Raw genomic sequence first — 18266 nt, forward strand, 5'->3', positions numbered from 1 at the left:
CATTGATAATATACTTTTTGACAAAGTAACATTAGTAATTCTAATAAAAATATTATTTAGAAAAGCCTTTTAAAGACCTACACATATGTCAAGAATGACAACATAAATAACAATGGGTATTTTTAAGTGTGCTGTAGGAATTCCAAGGAAGGGATTAAGGATAAAAATAAAACCATGAGTGCTCGCTTCGGCAGCACATATACTAAAATTGGAACTATACAGAGAAGATTAGCATGGCCCCTGCGAAAGGATGACACGCAAATTCGTGAAGCATTTCATATTTAAAATAAATAAATAAATAAAATAAAACCATGAATATGTAAAGGACTATCTTGATTTCTGTACTTGCAGATCACTGATTCTGTTAGTTCAGTGTTCATAGGTATCATGAATTTGTTCCTCAAAATCACTTATAACTTACCCTTTGCAATTTCTCCTTTTCAATTAGCATTCTTATACCTTCTTATTTTCAGAGTATTTAATAAAGAGGCACTTTTAGGAGGCAAAGCCAGATGTTCTCAGGGCTTACTCCTGCTTTGCACCAGAGGATAACTCCAGGAAGTGGTTAGAAGACTACTAGGATGCCAGAGATTGAACCTAGTTTGCTCAGGTGCAAGACAAATGCCTTACCCTAAACAAGAACTTTTTTTAGTATTTTTTATTTATTTAAACATCTTGATTACAAATATGATTGTGATTAGGTTTCAGTCATGTAAAGAACACCCCCCTTCACCAGTGCAACATTCCCATCACCAATGTCCCAAATCTCCCTCCTCCCCACCCAACCCCCGCCTGTACTCTAGACAGGCTTTCCAGTTCCCTCATTCATTCACATGATTATGGTAGTTCTCAGTGTAGTTATTTCTATAACTGCACTCACCACTCTTTGTGGTGAGCTTCATGAAGTGAGCTGGAAGTTCCAACCCTCCTCTCATTGTCTCTGAGAATTGTTGCAAAGATGACTTTTATTTTTCTTAAAACCCATAGATGAGTGAGACTATTCTGTGTCTCTCTCTCTCCCTCTGACTTATTTCACTCAGCATAATAGACTCCATGTACATCCATGTATAGAAAAATTTCATGACTTCATCTCTCCTGACGGCTGCATAATATTCCATTGTGTATATGTACCACAGTTTCTTTAGCAATTCGTCTGGTGAAGGGCATCTTGGTTGTTTCCAGAGCCTGGCTATTGTGAATAGTGCTGCAATAAACATAGGTGTGAGGAAGGGGTTTTTGTATTGTATTCTTAAACAAGAACTTTTTAAGACCTGAAGGAAGTTTATTCCTTAGAAGTTATGGAGATTTATTTGCATACCAAAATGTAAGTTCCCAGAAGAACTTCACTTCTGGCTAAAAAAAAAAAATCTTGCTTTTGTTCAAGCTTTAGCATACTTCGCAGTCTCTACTTTTAAAATTAGCATAATAATTTGAATGTCCTGCATCAAGAATTAGAGAAAACATGGCTGACCAAATTGCATTGGATAGTCTGACTCACAGAAGAAAAAATGCAAAAATCTCAGTAAATACAATTTAAATCAGCTGGTTTGAGACGAACCCAAGCAGCTTTTGTGGTAGTGTTAACATTTAGGACACAATGAATATAAGCTCATATTTACTGGGGATTTCTGTAAAGCAATCTGCCTAAGTCACGAAACCAAAACATTTGGGTTTGGACATTTTAAAATGTCAAATATATGTAGAACATCAAGGGAAATGTAATCAACAAAAAATAGAAAATTGGGGAAAGTGAAATGTTGGCATTTGAATTTTGATCTCACATAGAGATAAGGGCTATATGTCCGCTTTTCATAAGGATTTTGAGGCCAAGACTTGCCTGGCACAGTTTGCCAAAGAAGGTGCCTGTGTGTTGGTTGCCTGTTTTACCAGCAAGGGGCACACATGAATATTGATAGTGACTTTATATTTTAAAAACTCTATACTAATTTCTATGTGCCTTTGGCCATATGTATTTCATCTTTGAGGAAATGTCTGTTCATTTCATCTCTTCATTTTTGGTGGGGTTAGATATTTTGTATATAAAAACCCAGGGATTTTTGTGTTTTAATTTTGTAGACTGCCACTTTACTATACAAATCTATTGTTTCTAGAAGATTTTAGGAACATATTTAAGATTTTCTAAACATAGTATCTTGTCATCTGCAAACTATGAGAGTTTGACTTCTTCCTTTTCTATCTGGTTGCCCTTGATATCTTTTTCTTGCCTGGTTCCTATGGCAAGTCCTTCTAATACCATGTTGAATAGAAGTGTCGGAGGGGGCAACTTTGTCTTGTGCCAAATTTTAGAGGAAAGACTTTTTGTTTTTCCTCATTGAATATCATAGTTGCCATGGACTTGTGGTAAATGGCCTATACTGAGAAAAGTTCCTTCCATTTACATCTTGAGATTTTTTAATCATGTATGGGTGTTGGACCTTGTCAAATGCTTTCTTTGCATCTAGTGATATGATCATATGACTTTTATTTTTCCTTTTGTTGATATGGTGTATAATGTTGACAAACTTGAATATGTTAAACCATCGTTCCATCTCTAGAATGAATCCTACTTGGTCATGGTGTATAACCTTGAGCTGTTGGATCCTATTTGCTAGAATTTTGTTGCTGATCTTGCATCTGTGTTCATCAATGATATTATCCTGTAGTTCTCTTTTGTTGTGGCATCTCTGTCTGGTTTTGGTATCAAGGTGATGTTAGCTTCATAGAAACTATTTGGGAATGTTTCTAGAGAAGCCTAAAAAGAATTGGCAGTAGGTCCTCTTTAGAGGTTTGAAATAATTCACTAGTGAATCAATCCATCTGGGCCTGGGCTTTTGTTCTGGGCTAGCCTTTTGATTACCATTGCAATTTGCCCTATAGTGATAGGTCTGTTCAGATATTCCAGATCATCTTGGTTCAACCTTGGAAAGTTATTAGAGTCCAAGAATTTACCCATTTCTTCTAGGTTCTCTTGTTTTATATCATAAAGTTTCTCAAAGTAATCTCTGATTAACCTTTAAATTTCTGCAGTATCTGTAGTAACCTCACCCTTTTCATTTGTAAATTGTGCAGAGATTCCTTTTTGTGCTCATACTTGACATTAATATCACTGCACATAAAATTTACCTGGGAATGAAGAAATCAGTGACTTACCAAAAACAAAACAAAACAAAAAACCCTTTGGAGAAAACTGTACAGATAATCTCAACCAGAGAAATTAAAGAAATCCAAGTGTTGGGACAGAGAATTTAAGGTTTTTCTTTCAAATTCTAGACACTGTACTAAATGTCCTGAGAAAGATGAAAGTATATAAAATATGGCCCTAATTATTAAAAGCATATAGTCTGTGTGTCAAAGAGTAACTAAAATATCAAGTTTCAGAAAGAGACAAGCATGGTGGAGTGTATGTGTATGTGAGAAAGAGAGACACAGAGAGAAAGAGAATATTGAGATTAAGAAGACAATTTGGAGAAACTATTTGAGGTGGCTCAGTGGTAGTGGCTCAGTTGCCTTGTATGAATGAGGCCCTAAGAACAATTCCCTGCAGTTCATATAGAATAGAAGGTTTGGGGGGGGGGGAATGTTGTTAGAATCAATAACTTGTGAGGTAGTGAGGAAAATCTATCAAAACAAACTCTACAGGGTTAGAAAAGAAAATAATATCAAAATTAATCAAAGTTCTAATTTCTAAGCACTCCACATAACACTTTATACGATATTTTAAAATCAATACAGCATAATTGAATTAGGTAGTTATTAATAAGAAGAATGAAACCTTAATATTAAGAACTAAAATTTTTTTTCTTTTTTTTTTTTTTTTTTGGTTTTTGGGTCACACCCGGCGGTGCTCAGGGGTTACTCCTGGCTGTCTGCTCAGAAATAGCTCCTGGCAGGCACGGGGGACCATATGGGACACCGGGATTTGAACCAACCACCTTTGGTCCTGGATCGGCTACTTGCAAGGCAAACGCAGCTGTGCTATCTCTCCGGGCCCAAGAACTAAAATTTTTTATTATTTCTCTACTTAAAGCAGGAAGAGCTGAAGGTTAATACCTTTCAGTTAAAGGTCCATGGATTATTAGATTTTGAATTAATAACCATGTGGTTATTGTGGTGAAAACAAAGATTATTTTCTTGGACCAGAAAGATTATACAACAGATGAAGTCACTTGCCTTGCATGTGATGACAACTGTGAAAATAGTTTGAATCTTGGCACCACATGTCAATTACTAATGAATCTAAACACCACCAGGTACAGCCCCTAAATATATAGCCAGGAGTGACCCCTGCAGTACTGATGAGTATGGCCAGAAATTTATGGTTTTTTGAAAGTTACCTTTCTTTTTTCTTCTTATTCTTATAAATTCTAGTTAATTCTTTTTTTATAAATCTTTATTTAAACACCATGATTACAAGCATATTGTAGTTTGGTTTCAGTCCTAAACAGAATACTCTCCTTCACCAATGAAACATTCCCACCACCAATACCCCCCACCTCCCCACCCCTGCCTGTATTCCGTGACAAGCATTCTACTTCTCTCGTTCTTTAACATTGTCATGCTAGTTGTTAGTATAGCTATTTCCCTAACAGCATTCACCACTCTTTATGGAGAGATGAAGTCATAAAATTTTCCTATACATGGATGTAGATGGAATCTATTATGTTGAGTGAAATAAGTCAGAGGGAGAGAGATAGACACAGATTAGTCTCACTCATCTATGGATTTTAAGAAAAATTAAAGACATTACTGTAATAAGGCCCAAAAACAATAGAGTTAAGGGCAGGAAGGACCAGATCACAATTTGAAAGTTACCTTCTTAACCTCAAAGAAGTTGTGATTTGTAACATCAAACAACCAAACACAGATAGTCAACTTACAATTGAAGATAATTCTAGGGCATATGTTGGAACAGCAGCTTTTGTTGGTGTTGCGTAACTTCCAAAAGTGTTCTTTAGTCCATTCTAAGGGATGAATGTCCTTACAGTGGGTTCTTTTAAAAATGAAGGTTAAAGGAAGTCTAGGGGATTGGACATGAAGCCAAAACAGGCTTCTGAATTCCTACCACACACTGTGCCTACTTGAGTCTTTCACATACTTGACAGTGTCATACCAGTTCCCATCAGCCAGAACATTCTTGATTAAGTGTTGTCTTAGTTGACAGGGCCATCAGGCTACTTCTTGCTGTGTCTGACAGGTGATAAACATACCAGAAAATCTGAAGATGAAGAGAAAACAAAAAGAAAAGGACAAGTTGACTGTAAAGCAAGTCAGTGCCAGACAGAGAATCTGAGACATCTAGGAAGTTGTTTCATGAACTAAAAGAAAGAAACTCCTGGTCCTGTGGAAGATGGATTAATCAACTCTGCTCACCCAGCTCCTGAGCTCTGATTTCACACATCTCTTCCAACTCCTCATACTTGAAATCACACTGATGCCTTGAAATGATCAAGCAACCCACATCTGGAAGTTGCTTATTTCTGAAGAAGCCATAGTTAACAACAACGGTCTAATTCTCAGTTTCTTCTTTGGTAGGAGAAGAATGAGAAGAAGTAACTGTAGAGGGCTGGAGCAATAGCACAGTGGTATGCCATTTGCTTTGCACACAGCTGACCTAGGCTGTCCTTGGTTCGATTCCCGGAGTCCTGGTCTCCTAAGCCAGGATTGATTTCTGAGTGCATAGCCAGGAGTAATGTCTGAGCATCACCTGGTGTGGTCCAGAAACAAACAACAAAAATAAGTAATTGTAGACTATAAAGAAGCCCTCACAATACATTAGTGTTAGTTCCCTTTGCAGAGGAGGAGGAGGAGGAGGAGATGAAGGAGAAAGAGAAGATAAAAAAGAGGAAGAGGAAGAGAAAAAGAAGGTGGATGAGTTGAAAAAGGAGGAGGAGAAAAAGAAGAACAAGAAGAAAGGAGAAGAACAAGAAGAAAAACAAGAAAAAGAAGATCAAAAAAAAGAAGATGAAGAAGAAGAAGAAGATGATGATGATGATGATGATTTCCTAGTACTTCACATCACAGCTGGTCATCAATTCCTGTGTGGTCTCCATAGGAAGTGAAGCTATCTGCCAGAACCCAGGAGGTTGAGAAAGCTTCTGATAGCTTATGGATTGCTGTGGTGTCATTCTTAGGACCCCTTCCCCCTAGCCAGGTCCTGCATCCTATGAGAACCACCATGATTCTCTATCACCCCATCCAATTGGGGTTAGGCTCTCTATAGGACTGGAGGAGAAACAGGCTAGAAGAAGCTCATGGTTACAGGCAGAGTGAGAACTTCTGTCTCAAGATGTTTTTGGATTAGCATCAGTAGTTAATTGATTGGTGGATGACTGGTAGTTCCTTGTGACAGAGCCAGGCAATCCTCCTCCTAGGTTTCCACAATAATAACCTTGAAATGTCCTTCCAGAATGTCTTCTGTTGGCTCTTTTCCAAGGGAAGAATAAGCCCCAGTAGTGTTTTTGTTTTGTTCGGTTTTGGTTTGGTTTTGGTGTTTGGGCCACATCCGATGATGCTTAGGGGTTACTCCTGGCTATGCACTCGGAAATCGCTCCTGGCTTGGGGGACCATTTGAGATGCCGGGTATCTAACCGAGGTCTATCCTGTGTGCATGGCAAATGCCTTACTGCTGTGCTATTTTTCCGCCCCCCCCCCCACCAGTAGTATTCTTGAGGTTCTGTTGCTCCCCCTTCTCCACTTCATTTGGAACTTCTTCAACATAAAACACAATGTTCAAGAACATCTTTAAAGATTGGGAGGCAGGACAAGAGGCCAAGAACAGTAAGAAATAATAATAAATCCATTGGTAAGGAATAAGATAGAGTTATCAATGCTTACTCACTTACATTTTTCTCTCACCCATTTTCTTTATTTTTTTTATAAAATAAACTCAATCATGTATGTAATCAAGGTGTTTAAATAAAATATAAAAAATTTTTTCTATGTAAACAACTTATCTACTAGAGATAGGAACTCATAGTTGTTTACAATACAGGGATAACTCCTACCTTAAAAATATGTCATGTGGAATCAACTTAGACCTCAGGAGATTAGATCCCATCCGTCCAGCCTTGAACCCTGGATCCCAGTTACAGAAACGGCACAGTTCTTCACAACAGCTGCAGGAAACAAACCCCATCCGGGACAACCTTAATACTGCTGGAACACCAACGAGTGCCAGCTCTAATACGATATCCTGACAACGAGGAAACGGGAACAACTTGACCTAAGAGCAGGTTATCCTACATTACCAGCTAACAATAAGACAAAATCAGAAGACTTGTCACCCTTTGGTAGGTCCAAAAACTAAGATCGCGATTTACAGATGACTGGCTGCTAGAACCATGACCAGACTGTATATATCTTGGAACCAATAAAAAAGCCCTAGTCTAGGGTTTAAACTACGACCTGCACAACAACCATGATCCCGAGTTCCAAAGGTTTGGCAGAGACAACTGTAACGGAATGGGGCTTCTGGAAACACAAGGAAAGGCGTTATCCTAGGTGCCATCTCAGGTTTAGTGCCAAGACCACCAACCACAGAAGATGGATTAAAATGACACTGAGGGAACAGAACTTCTAGAACCACAAAGACTGACTTCATCATAAGTCCCACCCCTGGAACTGTGCAGATACTGAGATCTCTAGATACAGAGGTCTGATTGTATCACCCAGGACGGAGCAGAAGTCTTCCAAACACCACAAAAGCACCACCGGGAGAGTAAAGGATCATGAACAGAGTCTATAGTTGATCCTATGACAATATACTCCAAGGGCAGAGAAACCCCATATCTCTTAGGCCATGTGAATCCCTTTTCGAATGACCCCAATATTTACTGTGCCTGGGCAGGAGGGAAAAAAAAAGCAAAAAGCACAAAACATTGTTTATTTTTCATATATTATTTTTATCTTCATGTACTATTATTATTATTTTTATTTACCTATCTATTTTTGGTTGATTTCTTTGTTTCGGTGTGGTTATTGAAGTTGTTGCCCCACTTATACTTATCTTTTTTTCTCCTCTTTTCTTTTCTTTCTTTCTTTTTTTTTTTTTTTTTTTTGTGGTTTTTGGGTTACACCCAGCAGTGCTCAGGGGTTATTCCTGGCTCCAGGCTCAGAAATTGCTCCTGGCAGGCATGAGGGACCATATGGGGCACCGGGATTCGAACCGATGACCTCCTGCATGAAAGGCAAACGCCTTATGCTATCTCTCCGGCCCCTTCTTTTCTTTCTGTATGTGCTCTGCCATGTTTCTTATCTCAAGACCATGGCGTTTTTTGTTTGTTTGTTTGTTTTGTTTTTTGTGGTGCTTAGCGTTATTGTTGGAGTCCTTAATGGGTATTTGACACTTCTTTTTGTAGTGGTGGAGTGTTTCACCTTCTTTTTCTCCTTCGTCTCTCAAACCAATGACGAGAGCCTCTAGAAGAATTCCGCTTATTTTTGGCGTATTAGACTTCTACCCCAGTTTATTACTTTTCTCTTCTTCAAACAAAACCACATAACTTGAACTACCTAGTCCTGCATCCCAGTTAGAGGGGGAAATAAGGGAGGCAACAGGACCAAACAGATGCAAGATTACTAAGTAATAGGCTAGGTACAGAGGGGACCACATATTCTAGCAGCCCTGGGGGTGAGGGAAGAGGATATGGGAGGTAGGACAAAAACGGAGGAGTAGGGAGGACAAACCAGTGATGGGAATCCCCCCTGATTTTATGTAAATATGTACCTAAAATATTATTGTCAACAATATGTAAGCCACTATGATCAAAATAAAAATTATGTTAAAAAAATAAACAATCATGTATGTAATCAAGGTGTTTAAATAAAATATAAAAACATTTTCTATGTAAACAACTTTATTACATACATGATTGTGTTTGGGTTTCAGTCATGTAAAGAACACCACCATCACCAGTGCAACATTCCCCTCACCAATGTCCCAAATCTCCCTCCTCCCCACCCAACCCCCGCCTGTACTCTAGACAAGCTTTCTATTTCCCTCATGCAGTCTCATTATTAGGATAGTTCAAAACATAGTTATTTCTCTAACTAAACTCATCCCCGTTTGTGGTGAGCTTCATGAGGTGAGCTGTAACTTCCAGCTCTTTTCTCTTTTGTGTCTGAAAGTTATTATTGCAAAAATGTTTTTCATTTTTCTTAAAACCCATAGATGAGACCATTCTGCATTTCTCTCTCTCTCTCTCTCTCTCTCTCTCTCTGACTTATTTCACTCAGCATAATAGATTCCGTGTATATCCATGTATAGTAAAAGTTCATGACTTCACCTCTCCTGACAGCTGCATAATATTCCATTGTGTATATGTACCACAGTTTCTTTAGCCATTCATTTGGTGAAGGGTATCTTGGTTGTTTCCAGAGTCTTGCTATGGTAAATAGTGCTGCAATGAATATAGGTGTAAGGAAGGGATTTTTGTATTGTATTTTTTGTTCCTAGGGTATATTCCTAGGAGTGGTATAGCTGGGTCGTATGGGAGCTCGATTTCCAGTTTTTGGAGAAATCTCCATATCGCTTTCCATAAAGGTTGAACTAGACGGCATTCTCACCAGTAGTGGACAAGAGTTCCTTTCTCTCCACATTCCACCAACGCTGCTTGTTCTCATTCTTTGTGATGTGTGCCAATCTCTGGGGTGTGAGGTGGTACCTCATAGTTGTTTTGATTTGCATCTCCCTGATGAGTAGTGATGTGGAGCATTTTTTCATGTGTCTTTTTGCCATTTGTATTTCTTCTTTGTCAAAGTGACTGTCCATTTCTTCTCCCCATTTTTTGATGGGATTAGATGTTTTTTTCTTGTAAAGTTCTGTCAGTGCCTTGTATATTTTGGAGATTAGCCCCTTATCTGATGGGTATTGGGTAAATAGTTTCTCCCACTCAGTGGGGGGCTCTTGTATCCTGGGCACTATTTCTTTTGAGGTGCAGAAGCTTCTCAGTTTAATATATTCCCAACTGTTAACATCTGCTTTCACTTGCTTGGAGAGTGCAGTTTCCTCCTTGAAGATGCCTGTAGTCTCAATGTCCTGGAGTGTTTTGCCTATGTGTTGTTCTATATATCTTATGGTTTCGGGTCTGATATCGAGGTCTTTCATCCATTTGGATTTAACCTTCGTACATGATGTTAGCTGGGGGTCTAAGTTCAATTTTTTGCAAGTGGCTAGCCAGTTGTGCCAACACCACTTGGTGAAGAGGCTTTCTTTGCTCCATTTAGGATTTCTTGCTCCTTTATCAAAAATTAGGTGATTTTATGTCTGGGGAACATTCTCTGAGTATTCAAGCCTATTCCACTGATCTGAGGGTCTGTCTTTATTCCAATACCATGCTGTTTTGATAACTATTGCTTTGTAATAAAGTTTAAAGTTGGGGAAAGTAATTCCTCCCATATTCTTTTTCCCAGTGATTGCTTTAGCTATTCTAGGGTGTTTATTGTTCCGAACGAATTTCAAAAGTGCCTGATCCACTTCTTTGAAGAATGTCATGGGTATCTTTAGAGGGATTGCATTAAATCTGTACAATGCTTTGGGTAGTATTGCCATTTTAATGATGTTAATCTTGCCAATCCATGAGCAGGGTATGTGCTTCCATTTCCGCGTGTCCTCTCTTATTTCTTGGAGCACAGTTTTATAGTTTTCTTTGTATAAGTCCTTCACATTTTTAGTCAAGTTGATTCCAAGATATTTGAGTTTGTGTGGCACTATTGTGAATGGGGTTGTTTTCTTTTTTTTTATTATTTAAACACCTTGATTACATACATGACTGTGTTTGGGTTTCAATCATAAAAGGAACACCACCCATCACCAGTGCAACATTCCCATCACCCAAGTCCCAAATCTCCCTCCTCCCCACCCAACCCCCGCCTGTACTCTGAATAGGCTCTACATTTCCCTCATACATTCTCAATATTAGGACAGTTCAAAATGTAGTTATTTCTCTAAATAAACTCATCACTCTTTGTGGTGAGCTTCCTGAGGTGAGCTGGAACTTCCAGCTCTTTTCTCTTTTGTGTCTGAAATTTATTATTGCAAGAATGTCTCTAATTTTTCTTAAAACCCATAGATGAGTGAGACCATTCTGAGTTTTTCTCTCTCTCTCTGACTTATTTCACTCAGCATAATAGATTCTGTGTACATCCGTGTATAGGAAAATTTCATGACTTCATCTCTCCTGACAGCTGCATAATATTCCCTGTGTATATGTACCACAGTTTCTTTAGCCATTCGTCTGTTGAAAGGGCATCTTGGTTGTTTCCAGAGTCTTGCTATGGTAAATAGTGCTGCAATGAATATAGGTGTAAGGAAGGGATTTTTGTATTGTATTTTTGTGTTCTTAGGGTATATTCCTAGGAGTGGTATAGCTGGGTCGTATGTGAGCTCGATTTCCAGTTTTTGGAGGAATCTCCATATTGCTTTCCATAAAGGTTGAACTAGATGGCATTCCCACCAGCAGTGGATAAGGGTTCCTTTCTCTCACATCCCCGCCAGCACTGTTTGTTCTCATTCTTTGTGATGTGTGCCATTCTCTGTGGTGTGAGGTGGTATCTCATTGTTGTTTTGATTTGCATCTCCCTGATGATTAGTGATGTGGAGCATTTCTTCATGTGTCTTTTGGCCATTTGTATTTCTTCTTTATCAAAGTGTCTGTTCATTTCTTCTCCCCATTTTTTGATGGGATTAGATGTTTTTTTCTTGTAAATTTCTGTCAGTGCCTTGTATATTTTGGAGATTAGCCCCTTGTCTGATGGGTATTGGGTGAATAGATTCTCCCACTCAGTGGGTGGCTCTTGTATCCTGGGCACTATTTCCTTTGAGGTGCAGAAGCTTCTCAACTTAATATATTCCCATCTGTTAATCTCTGTTTTCACTTGCTTGGAGAGTGCAGTTTCCTCCTTGAAGATGCCTGTAGTCTCAATGTCCTGGAGAGTTTTGCCTATGTGTTGTTCTATATATCTTATGGTTTCGGGTCTGATATCGAGGTCTTTAATCCATTTGGATTTTACCTTCGTACATGATGTTAGCTGGGGGTCTAAGTTCAATTTTTTACAAGTGGCTAGCCAGTTGTGCCAACACCACTTGTTGAAGAGGCTTTCCTTGCTCCATTTAGGATTTCCTGCTCCTTTATCAAAAATTAGGTGATTGTATGTCTGGGGAACATTTTCTGAGTATTCAAGCCTATTCCACTGATCTGAGGGTCTGTCCTTATTCCAATACCATGCTGTTTTGATAACTATTGCTTTGTAGTACAGTTTAAAGTTGGGGAAAGTAATTCCTCCCATATTCTTTTTCCCAATGATTGCTTTAGCTATTCTAGGGTGTTTATTGTTCCAAACAAATTTCAAAAGTGCCTGATCCACTTCTTTGAAGAATGTCATAGGTATCTTTAGAGGGATAGCGTTGAATCTGTATAACGCCTTGGGGAGTATTGCCATTTTGATGATGTTAATCCTGCCAATCCATGAGCAGGGTATGTGTTTCCATTTCCGCGTGTCCTCTCTTATTTCTTGGAGCAGAGTTTTATAGTTTTCTTTGTATAGGTCCTTCACATTTTTAGTCAAGTTGATTCCAAGATATTTGAGTTTGTGTGGCACTATTGTGAATGGGGTTGTTTTCGTAATGTCCATTTCTTCCTTATTACTATTGGTTTATAGAAAGGCCATTGATTTTTGTGTGTTAATTTTGTAGCCTGCCACCTTGCTATATGAGTCTATTGTTTCTAGAAGCTTTTTGGTAGAGTCTTTAGGGTTTTCTAAGTAGAGCATCATGTCATCTGCAAACAGTGAGAGCTTGACTTCTTCCTTTCCTATCTGGATTCCCTTGATATCTTTTTCTTGCCTAATCGCTATAGCAAGTACTTCCAGTGCTATGTTGAATAGGAGTGGTGAGAGAGGACAGCCTTGTCTTGTGCCAGAATTTAGAGGAAAGTCTTTCAGTTTTTCTCCATTGAGGACAATATTTGCCTCTGGCTTTCTCACCCATTTTTTTCCCTTCTGGTACACAGTATGTTTTCTAAGAATCTAAGAGGGAACGTAATAATGAAAATTTAGTTATGTCTAGGGACCATCATGCATTTGATATGGTACTAGTAACAATAAATCTTATATTAGAAATTCTAAAAGCATTCTGTGAGGAGATGCTATTAAAAGACTTTTATCTCTCACAATAGATGATCAAAGTTTACTCGAGCCAGGAGCACATACAGGAATTGTTGTCGGAAGTCAAACTTATTGGGGAGGAATAAAACATTTCCCCTTTGGTGACTTTTGCCTCTGGATTGGTATTAGGATCCTAAAATGTAACATAAAAGTAGAAAATATAGGGCCGGAGAGATAGCACAGCGGTAAGGCATTTGCCTTAGGCGCAGAAGGATGGTGGTTCAAATCCCAGCATCGCATATGGTCCCTGAGCCTTCCAGGAGCGATTTCTGAGGTAGAGCCAGGAATAACTCCTGAGCACTGCCGGGTGTGACCCAAAAGAAAAAAAAAAGCAGGGAATATATATTACAAAGGCAGTGTTGTACTAGAGTGACAGCAACCACAATAATCACAGTTCCTGGGGCAGTTCCTATCTCAAATGCCCCTTATTTTTGTATCTGTTTAGTACTAACAGTGGGCTATCTAGTTTTTGAAAATGCTGTTATAAATTCAAGTTTTCCAGTATTCTATGTGAAGATAATTATGAGTAAAAAGCAAAATGTTCTATTCAAGAGAATTTTTATGTTGAAAAGCAATGAAAGAGAAAGTATTAATCAAGAAGTGTACATTATCAAAGCAAAACCATTAAGTGTATTAACCCAAGAAAATTTTTTGTATCACAAGTAATTTAGCTTACCATAACTCGAAATCTACATAGCAATATCAACTTAAAACATTTTTCTGCTTCTAAAGCAATGGTGAAGAGAAACTGACACTGGTGGAGAGGTTAATGTTGGAAAGTTTTATGACTGAAGCCCTTCAATTAACAGTATTGTGAATCACAGTGATTCAAATAAATTTAAGAGAAAAATTAAATAAAAGCCATGAGTGAACAGTATAACTATTGTATTAAAGATAAAATGGGTTAAGCAGTGACTTGCTAGGTATAATAGGTCAATGGGTTAACATCAATAAGACTTTGTAACTGTCCTCTTTTTTTTAATAAATGCTTCATTAATTCAATTTAGAATTTGAAAATACTAAAACTCTCCAAGAAAGTAGGAGACAGGACCAAAAATTGCATCAGAGTTATATTTGGGTCTTTAAAAAATACTGTATAATTATTTGTCTATGACATTTAGAGTTCAAAATTTGACATTTTTACTGTACTTCTATAATTTGATGTATAGGGAAATTATGTTATGTTCAGAATGTATTACAATGTCAGAGAGCACACTCAAGTTTTAAGTCAAAGAGTCTAAATCTAGGATCAGAGAGATAGTAAGGGGGTTAAGGAACATACTTTGCATACAGCTGAGCCCAGTTTGATTCCTGAGCCAGAAGGTCTTCCAAGCATTGCCAACTTGCAGACCTTAGACCTCAAGCCCCAACACAATAAATCCAAAACAGCATTGTCTGCTCATGCCCTGCCACTGAACCACTGGCTTGTTTTGCCTAAAATGACCAGGCGGAGCCTCAGCTCTCCTAAAAACCCTTTGAGAGTCCTACACACACACACAAACACACACACACACACACACAATGTCGAATCTACTCACTTATTTCTCTACCACAGTGTTTAAATGTTCATCTAAAATAAAAAGAGTGTAAGGAATATGGTTATATTCCTGGACCTTTTCTTTGTTTTTGTTTGTTTGTTTGTTTTGGTGTCATATCAAGTAATGATCAGGACTTACTACTGGCTCTGCACTCAGGGATCATTCCTGGAAGTGCTCCTGGGACCATAAGATGCCAGGGATCAAATCTGGGTCAGCTACATGCAAGGAATGCACCCTCTCCCATGTACTATCATGCCAGCCCTTTGTTTGGCTTTGGGTGCTACACATGGAGATTTTCAGGGACTACTTCCAGGTTTCTGTGCTCTAAGATTGCTCCCAGCAGGGTTAAGGTACCAGATAATGCCAGAATCTAAACCTGGGGGTAGGGAAAGATAAGCCTGGGGGTAGGGGAGGGGCCATATATCATTTGAATTCGTGCTGTGATTCTTTAGATAAATATCTAGGCATGGGTCACTAGATCATATAGAATTTCTAGTTCTCATTTTTTAAGACTCTCTATTCTGTTTTTCCACACTAGTTGCCCCATCATTGGAAGTATAATCTTGAGTATATGGACCTCATGAAATGGTGTGTGGGTCTTTTTGGATGAGAGAACTACAGACCTGAGAATTGTCAGGGTGTGGTTTGTAGACCATAGATTGTGGGTCTTTTTAAATATACAATTAGCAAAAGTCAATACTTAATATCTATAACCACTTCTCCATGATTGGTTTCCCTCTGTGAATTTTGAAAGGACTGACCTAAAACTCTACACATTTAAGAGAATTTCTAGAGGGCCTGAAGTGTTAGTGTTGTGGGTAGGGCCTTGCTTTACATATGGCTGACTTAAGTTCCATCTCTGGCATCACACATGGTCCACTGAACTGCCAGGAGTAAGCCACGAGAGCAGAGCTAGGAATAAGTCCAGAGCAGCCAGATATGTCCCAAAAGTGAAAAGAAAAACAGACAGAATACCTTAAAAGTCACAGAATCTATAGTTGACTCTGGGGTTCACTCAAGAAGAGGGATAACAGAGAATAAGTCCCTATTCTTGAATGTGATACTGAAAGTAATTGAGCAAAGTCAAGTCCAAAAGTGGCCCTGGAAGTCATGTGCTGGGCCCTGGCAGGAGCTGGTGGCCAGTGGAAAAGGCATATGTCAATCAAGATTCCAATTCAAGGCATATTTGCTCACTTTATACTGTCTTCCTACGTAAGCAGACTGCATGAAAAACAAATGCAGGTGCCCCAAATCAGCCAATAGATGGTGCTTCTGCAAGATGAAGGCACACACAAAAAAAAGGATGTGTGTGTGTGTGTGTGTGTGTGTGTGTGTGTGTAAGGCTGAGCAACTGTAGAGAAGATCACTCCCCTCTTAACCCTACTTCCTCATTTGTGGGGATCTCTTCTGTATCTTCTATCTAAGCTGTTCTCATTCTCCTTCACTCTTTATTGGGGATAAAAGATGTTCCAGGTTAGAGAAATTAAAAATGATACTTAATCTCACACTCCCTTAGTGATAAAGAGGTAAACAAAGGCAGATGTAAAATGTCAGTGAAGACCAGTACAAAGAGCCAGGGCACATGGCGACTTCCTTTCTCTAAGTCCCAGTGCCTCTTTGTCCTGCTGGGGTTTCTTCTTCAACATCATTGGGAGGTTATTATTTGTTTAAGATCCAGAAAAATGTGCCCCCCTCTTGCTAAAACTGGAGGGAAGGAAGTCAAATCTAAAAAGGATTTATGGAAATGTTGCCAAATGTCAGTGTAGTAATTGTTGTCTGCTGAGTTCCTTCTGAGGCTGCTCCATCTCTGTATATATTTGAAAGCATTTGTAGACTTCCTTATTTGTCCTCTGCTTGTCTTTGTGTGGATTTGGATCAGGGTCCTAGAGCAAGGCATAAAAGTGGCAGGATGTTTGTTACAAAGGCAGTGCTCTGTTAGAGTAATGGTGACCACCCAAATCAGATTTTCCAGGACTGTTCCCATTTCAAGCATTCTGCTTTGGTGTGTCTGTTTAGTACTCTCCTACTCATCAGGCCATCTGTTACCCAGGTTTTCTATTCCAAAAATAAATCACTGCTGGCTGTTTATTATGAAACAAGTATATAGAAGGCATGAATAAATATTTTGGAGGGAGAAAAATAGGGGAAAGGATGGAGGAAGGAGGAAGTCAGAGAGGAAGAAAAGAGGGAGAAAGAAAATTAAGAGAATAAAGAATAGAGATAGGGAGGGGGAAAAGGAAGGTGGGGTGTATAAATTAATTAAAATGCTGCACTAGGAGTCGTTGGGGTTTAGGTTTCAGTTCTAACTTGAATTATTAATTAATCTTGTGGCATTTGGCCAAGAAAAGGTGCCTCTGGTCTTTCTTCTTTCTTTCTTTCTTTCTTTCTTTCTTTCTTTCTTTCTTTCTTTCTTTCTTTCTTTCTTTCTTTCTTTCTTTCTTTCTTTCTTTCTTCTTTCTTTCTTTCTTTCTTCTTTCTTTCTTTCTTTTCTTTCTTTCTTCTTTCTTTCTTTTTTATTTCTTTCTTTCTCTCTTTTTTTCTTTTTCTTTTTCTCTTTCTTCTTTCTTTCTTTTTCTTTCTTTCCTTCCTTCCTTTCTTTCTTTCTTGCATTCTTTCTTTATCTTTCTTTCTTGCATTCTTTCTTCCTCTTTCTTTCTCTTTCTTTCTTCTTTCTTTTTTTCTTTCTTTTTTATTTCGTTCTCTCTTTTTTCTCTCTCTTTCTGTTTCTCTTTCTTTCTTTCTCTTTCTTTTTCTTTCTTTCTTTTCTTTCTTTCTTTCTTTCTCTCTTTCTTCTTTCTTTCTTTCTTTTTTATTTCTTTCTTTCTCTCTTTTTTCTTTTTCTTTTTCTCTTTCTTCTTTCTTTCTTTTTCTTTCTTTCCTTCCTTCCTTCCTTCCTCTTTCTTTCTTGCATTCTTTCTTTTTCTTTCTTTCTTGCATTCTTTCTTCCTCTTTCTTTCTCTTTCTTTCTTTCTTCTTTCTTTCTTTTTTCTTTCTTTCTTTTTATTTCTTTCTCTCTTTTTTCTCTTTCTTTTTCTCTTTCTTTCTTTCTCTTTCTTTCTTTCTTTCTTTCCTTCCTTCCTTCCTTCCTTCCTTCCTTCCTTCCTTCCTTCCTTCCTTCCTTTTCATCTAGAAACTGTCTAGAAAAGCCAGATTTATTACAGAGCTCCATCCAAACCCAAGTAAAAGAGAGTTTCAGCTAATATTTCAAAGCTGATTTTCCTGGTTCCTGCCTGTTCTGATGGCTTCACTGTGACTCCTCACAAGTCCAGCAATGACATCTCAAGGTTGCCTTCTTCCATGATAGCTGCCTGCCCAGCACCAGAATAGCCATAGGAATAGTCTCTCACAGAGAGAACAAAACCATTGGAGTAGGCCTATTGTATTTTATGAAAAAGCAAACAGGTATTAGTTTGAGTACAGTGAGTATACCAAGGTACACAGCAAAATTAAATAATAGTTTGTTAATATTTTGAAAAATAATTTAAGCATAATATGTAAGTAACTCAAAAGACATGTACATGAAATAAGAGCAACTTGGGGTTCACTAATACCTGTTCTGCAGTGAGGACA

At 38.3% G+C, this 18266-nt stretch overlaps 1 non-coding gene and 1 pseudogene across 1 annotated transcript; both read left to right on the top strand.

Moving 5' to 3' along the window:
- LOC126008629 (histone deacetylase complex subunit SAP18-like) overlaps positions 1 to 18266 on the top strand; it is a 60636-nt pseudogene that overhangs the window by 34312 nt on the left and 8058 nt on the right.
- Positions 179 to 285, top strand: LOC126010515 (U6 spliceosomal RNA). The gene has a single exon (XR_007496540.1). It is a non-coding gene; the product is annotated as a U6 spliceosomal RNA (small nuclear RNA).

This window comes from Suncus etruscus, chromosome 5 (assembly GCF_024139225.1).
Source record: "Suncus etruscus isolate mSunEtr1 chromosome 5, mSunEtr1.pri.cur, whole genome shotgun sequence".
Classification (NCBI taxonomy): Eukaryota; Metazoa; Chordata; class Mammalia; order Eulipotyphla; family Soricidae; genus Suncus; species Suncus etruscus.